Here is a 6,920-nt window from a genome sequence, read left to right on the forward strand (position 1 = left end):
TTGCCTCATTACCGACTAACTTTCGCAGGATGTCTCCATAGCGTCTTCCTTGAACACCCCTCAGTTGGTGTATGCCCCATCTACCCATTTCATGAGACTTTTGTGATCATCTTCCGCGGTGCGGTGCTCCGACACGTACAGGCCAAAGAACGGCTACAATAAAAAAATCGTTGTTTCATAGTTACTAGGATCCCCTATCCCTCATTCCTATTGCCCTTAAGGATTAGCACTTTAAGATTGCCCTTTTTAATTACCGTAGTTTCTTTAGTTGGAGGGGGGGGGGGCTGATGGCGGGGCGGGGAGGTTGAGGTATAGTTAAGGTGCCAACGACTGAAGAAGTATCAGTCTATTTTTTCTATCGTAGGATGCCCTGTAGGGATGGTCCTGTTTTTTGTTTTATCTTGCTAGCTACCATTGACGCGCCTGTCTTTGTGGTTCCGCACATGTCTTGTGGATTCATTTATTGGTGAAACGAAAGAGAAAAGCGATTAATGGAGCAGCACATGCGGCGTGGTAGGTCCAGGTTCGAGTCCTGGTACAGCCCAAATTTGCAGTTTTCGCCATTGTATTACCAGTATGCCGTGAGCGGCTGGAAGTCATGAATTTCCACGCATCTCTTCCCTTTCTTTCCCCAATGTATGTTCTATAGAAATGTGTTACAACAGACAGCACAGGATCAGAATTGTTTATAACAGACAGAAGGATCTTCAAGGAAATTTGCTCTCACCTGTTATAACGTCTAGTAAGAAAAAAACAATATATTATGTAGTAACGAGAAATTTATATGTATCATAGTGTGTTATTGTATGAAATTATGTATTTTTTTTTATTATTTATTTTTGAGAACATCTGCGTCGGCGAGTAATGAAACCGCCACAGACGATAAATGTCCAACAAAGATTAAAATAGGTAACTAGTATATAATACGTGACAAACATTAATTTCTTTGTCTTCTTCATCTGGGAGTCGAGCGAGTAAGATATCCTGTGTCGTAGTAGCGAACGCTAGTGTAGCATTCTTTTGTCGAGACTAAGAGATGTACGCCATTACGTGTGAATTCATAAAGGTGTGTAACAATTGAAATATTTAAATGTTTTAATAGAGTTATTTAAATGAAAACTTGCATTATTAATTGTTAAAGCTTGCTTGCCTATTATCACATCCTGTTGAGACATTTTTCAGTTATATAAATATTATCTGTGGTGCTGAGCTGCGTGGCGAACGAAAGAGCCGCTGCCGCGGCGTATTCAAACGACTTCCAATATAGTCTATCATACCGCAAGGAAGCGGTAAAGTAATAGTAAAATAATATTTCTTTTAGCTTCTAGACTTGCAGTGCAGATCAGCAGATTTTATGATGTGTTGCAGGTTGACGCGGGCTGCTGATAGTATATAACTCACAGTACAAATAAGTTAATGTACCGTCAAAATCTAATAGGAATCTTGCTGTGCTCCGTTCTGGTCTGGCAAACTTTATAGTGAAAACGTATTTTTTTAATAAGAGTCTCATGTTCTTGTGCTAGTCGTGGTATTGAATGGTGTTTTACCGAGAAACAAAATCCACTGCAAAATTTTGTTGTTGAATGATCATACGAACTGTAACATCAGTGTTCATAACCAAGTAATTTCCATTTTCAATAACTATAAAGTAGGAAAGATGTGTTGATTTTTAGAATGAGTTACAGTCACGAAAAAACGTTCCTTTAATTGTCGGCCAGATACAGAACAATAAGATCTCAATATATTCTGTTTTGTTAAGAGGTAATGATGATAAAGAAATTCCTAGCACAGCATTGCTAACAGATATTTCGCGGCTCTTTTCATATATGCGTTGTTACGCAAATAATAATAATAATAATAGAAAAGAGTTTATAACGAACCAATTACGACAGAGACGCGAAACTGGCGCCCAACGTGGGGCATCGCCTCTATGTGATAGTGGTACCCTTTGACTATTCCTGGTCGGTCGGTAAATACCATAGTATATTCCGATAGCAGCTGCGTCAACTGTTGCTTTTGCATATCGCTTAAACCTTCAGATTCCTGCACTTTGGTTTGAAATGCCTCAACATTTGTTTCAAAATTTCGATCCTCTAAATTCGGGTAATAGAGGTCTGCTACATGTGAAAAATCATCGAGGTGTAGTACCCAGGGGTTCCTACCTTTGATATTAATTCGATTACAACATGGCACAAGTACCTCCTTCGATTTCATCATAGACAACTCAATCCTCCTACCTTTATTAACTATGCTTAGTTTCCCCAAGGAGAGGTCGATCACTGCGTCCCTCTCACGGAGAAAATCTACTCCCAGAATGCAGGCCACCTTTAATCCTTTAACAATGAGGAACGAGCTCACTATGGCTTCGCCCTCCTTACAAATCTCTACCTGCACCTGGTACTTAACTAATTGGCTCTGTGCACTTATGGCTCCAGACACCTTACAATTATTAACCGGGAAAGTCGGTATGCTACGTCCTTTTCCCAGTGCTTTAAATAACTCTATAGTCATTACACTTACTGAGGCACCTGTGTCGATGATTATGTTCACTGCAACGTCATTGATTTTCGCTTCTATTATGGCTTGCACATTTTCGTTATTATCTTTCTTACATTCGTGCGGTTCGTTCAGTAGATCTTTATCCATACTGATACCGTCGTTGTATCGCAGCATACATATTCCAGGTATATTATTATCATTCGTGTTGCTCTCACTCCACCCCTCGGCCAGCGATGGAGAGCATATCGAGGCCGATTCTAGTTTGTTGGATTGCTTACTTGTGAGGTACTTGGACGGCTATTGTCCGCGACCTCCACTATATGTACATTCTGATTTGTAGGCCGCCACGGCTGCGCAATAGGCGCGTTTTGCGGTGGTGGTCTATTGTTGTCATACCGGTCATTACCCTGTCGCTCTGGGCTTGTTCTCTGATTCTGATGCCAATTTCGATTACTATCACTATAATTGCTATGCCACTGACCTCGCGCATTTTTCCAGCGGTTGGTCCCTGACATTCCGGATTCGTACCGGTCGTCAAATCGACGCTTTTCGTTATAAGTTGGCTGCCCATACCCGTTCTGGCTTCTACCATTATTACTATTTTGCGATTGCTCTTGCCGCTTGTTACCACCCCCACCATTTCCGTGGTTGTGGTTTTGTGCACTATTATTTCTGTCATGTTTACACCCTGATCCATTATTCCGCGAGTGATCGCACGCTGATTTTGCGTCTTCCTGGATCAAGTCTATTGAATCTAGAACAGACAGGAAGTGTTCCATGTCGCTTTCTGGTACGTGTATTAATTTCTCTTTGATATGAATGGGTAAATGTGATTTTAGTAGTCTTATTATGTCTCTTGGTGATATAGGCTCGTCCCAGTAGCGCGTTTTGTTTATATACTTTTCAAAATACCGTCTCAAATTCCCAAGACGGGGTGAGTACGGTTCGGGATTATATACTTCTTTTCTTAGCCGCTCTTGTATACAAGGCGACCAATATTTCGACAGAAATGCCCTTTCGAACTGTTCATATGTCATGCAGCTGTCTGCTACTTCCGTAGCCCACAACGCTGCGTCACCCTGAATGTATGACATTACGTATTGAATTTTCTGTGCTTCATTCCACACACTAGGCATGATATTTTTAAAGCTTTTTATGAATACTACTGGGTGTACTGACTTCCGTTCAGTAGTAAACGTTTGAAACTGCCTATTTTTGATTAAACTTTCTTCCACTAATATTTTTGAACTATATGGGTTTGCTTCTGGGACATATGCTGTGTGCTCCGAACCGAAGCTACAGCTCTTCGCATTATCGACTACAGATTCACCATTGTTGTATCGCGTATAAGTTTGTGCGTTGCCAAAAACATTGGCTGTTGGCGACATAGGTTCCTGTTCCAGATGTCTTCTGCTTTGTGCTAAACCCTTTTCCAAGTCGGATATCCGTTTGTTAACATTCACTTGCCACTGCGGAATATCCTCACTGAGTATTTGTTTGATGGTTTGCACGTCGTTCTGTACCTGACTATTTACTGCGGTACTGAACGATTCGGAATTTTTATCTGCTATGGCTGCTTGTACCTTAGAATTAATATTTTTTTCGATCTCACTCTCCTTCACTTCTAGCCATGAGTTGAATTCGGTTTCAATTTTAGTTGCTTGTTCGTTCCACTTCTGCTCTACAAGCTGTGTGGAATCTATTTCTAGCTTTTCTACTCGGTTGGCTAATACACCTACTTCGTCTACCCTGTTAGCGTTTGCTACTTGCAGGTTGTTGACCTGTTCAGTCAACTCCTGCACGGCCTTAGGTATCGACTCATAATTCTGTTTCATACAGGCTATCTCTTTTTTTCATATTTGCTAACGATTGCACAAGTTGCTGGTCCCGCTCCGCTTGCTTGCGATCTCGCTCAGCTTGCTGTTGGGCAAATTCTGCCTGGTAATTTAGCACACGCTCTAATATAGCCTGAAGTGAATACCCGCCAGGCAGATTACAACTAGATGATTGGTCACATGTAGCAGACTTCTATTACCCGAATTTAGAGGATCGAAATTTTGAAATAAATTTTGAGGCATTTCAAACCAAAGTGCAAGAATCTGAAGGTTTAAGTGATATGCAAAAGCAACAGTTGACGCAGCTGCTATCGGAATATACTATGGTATTTGCCGACCGACCAGGAATAGTCAAAGGGTACCACTATCACATAGAGGTGATGCCCCATAAAACATACTGTCGCGCAACTTACTCCATCCCTTGGTCGAGGAGAGAAGTAGTGGCCAAAGAGAAAAAAGAGGTACGATCGAGGTGTAACTAACGAACAGAAATATAATGTAGGGGACCTGGTACTTATTCGTAACCACCCTAAATCCTCAGCCACCTTAAAACAGAATAGTAAGTGGCAATTGCTATATTCAGGGCCCTTTGAAGTAATAAGCGTGCCACACGAATGTAGCTATTTGTTAGCACATCCCCATACGGGGAAGATAAAAGGATTGTATCCACGTAAAGATGTAAAGTTATTTATTCAGTGACATGCCACATATAAGGAGTAATAGTTGTAAGAAGATTTTAATTGTGTTTTAGAGTATAAGTATGTTAGTATTAGGAAAGAAATTTGTGTGTAATTAAACTTGGAGGAAGTGGAATCAGGAAAGTGAGCTATAGCATACATAGGGAAGATTGTGTTTACAGACAATTAGAGTCATTAAAGTACTATATGCTCATCAAGCAACGAACAATCTTCTTGTTGATAAAGTGAGGATTAATTTCTTGAATCCTTTTACAAAGGATTAATTTCTTGAATCATTTTCTATGTGTAATATTTAAGTGCAATTAATGATGCAATCTTATATAGTAAGGTAACAGTTGTAATTGTATTAGAATTAAGGAACCCTGAGAGAGAGAGTCTCTACTAGCCAAAAATTGACTGGGTAATATGAACCAATTATGTGATGTGATGTTTGCTGCTAGTAGTGATCTGAGAACGACACTGGAGCAGAAGCTAATCAAAAACAAGCCCGTTCCGTGTAAACTCCGCTTTGTATATATCGAAGCTTCAATTGAAGCCTGTGTACTTGGTACACGCCCTTGAATATTCATTACGCGATACGCGAATTAAGTTAATCAACACGGAACCTACACTGTAGTCATGTAGGAAAAATCATTAAAAATAATGCTGGTACTAAATGAAGTATTTATTGAGCAATATGCCCAAGTCAAGCTGTCATGCACATGGTAAAATCTGTTTGCTAGATGGGTGATAACCAGGCAAGCTACACTGAAATAAGGAAAGGAAAGCTATGTACAAAAAAATCACACACCTTTAAAAAAAATTACAAAAGGGCCATATACGCCTAGTAATAGCATTAAAAGTGTGTTTTGTCAAGGTAAAAACAATGGACGCAATGTAGATGAGAGTGATTATGCTAAGAACAGTTAAAATGCATTAAAAATAAACTGTGAGCATAAACAATTGAGGAAAGGACGGACTATTGTGTGTAGTGTGGACAGAAAATGACTGTTGTATCTGCACCAATATATACGTCGATATAGGTCAAGTGTTGAGTGACAGACTGTCCTAGTGCTTTTTAACATAGTCACTGACAAGATAATAGGGCAACGGCCTTGCCGCAGTGGATACACCAGTTCCCGTGAGATCACCGAAGTTAAGCGCTGTGGGGCGTGGTCGGCACTTTGATGGTTGACCATCCAGGCCGCCATGCGCTGTTGCCATTTTTCGTGGTGCTCTCAGCCTCGTGATGCCAATTGAGGAGCTACTCGACCGAATAGTAGCGGCTTCGGTCAAGAATACCATCATAACGACCGGGAGAGCGGTCTGCTGACCCCATGCCCCCCCCCCCTTTCCACATCCTCCACCGAGGATGACACAGCGGTCGGGTGGTCCCGATAGGCCACTCGTGGCCTGAAGACGGAGTGCTTTACTGACAAGATAATAAAGGAAGTTTGCTAAGAGTCAATGATGGGCAGATGATGCGAAAATTGTAGCATGTGCAAGCGATATAATGATTGGCAAAGAAAACAAGCTGGAAGTAGAAGAACAACTAAATACATCTCAGCAAGTAATTGAAGAAAGGCATGGAAATAACCAAACAAAACGTGAAGTAATGAAAACCAGCGGACAAAATGAAGGATGTAGGTTGCAATGAAAAAGTTACTAAAAAGTAGATGCTTTCTACTTCTAGGAAGCAAATTATCCAAAAAAGAAAACGTGAACGATAAAAAACAGGAAGTCGGTCGAAATTTTATTGTTATGTGTCGGACATAACAAGAAAGTTGAAAATATCTTCCAAAGCAAAGATCATTTTGTACAGGTAATATTATCTACTAATTCTGATCCATGGATCAGAATGTTGGACTCCTGGAAGAGAAATATCTGAGCGGTATGCAAGCAACAGAGA

At 40.6% G+C, this 6,920-nt stretch overlaps 1 pseudogene; it reads left to right on the forward strand.

The window, feature by feature from the left end:
- The first annotated feature begins 6,116 nt into the window (after positions 1-6,116).
- On the forward strand, positions 6,117-6,234 carry LOC126238226 (5S ribosomal RNA; annotated as a pseudogene).
- The last annotated feature ends 686 nt before the right edge of the window (positions 6,235-6,920 follow it).

The sequence above is a fragment of the Schistocerca nitens genome, chromosome 2 (genome assembly GCF_023898315.1).
Source record: "Schistocerca nitens isolate TAMUIC-IGC-003100 chromosome 2, iqSchNite1.1, whole genome shotgun sequence".
Classification (NCBI taxonomy): domain Eukaryota; kingdom Metazoa; phylum Arthropoda; class Insecta; order Orthoptera; family Acrididae; genus Schistocerca; species Schistocerca nitens.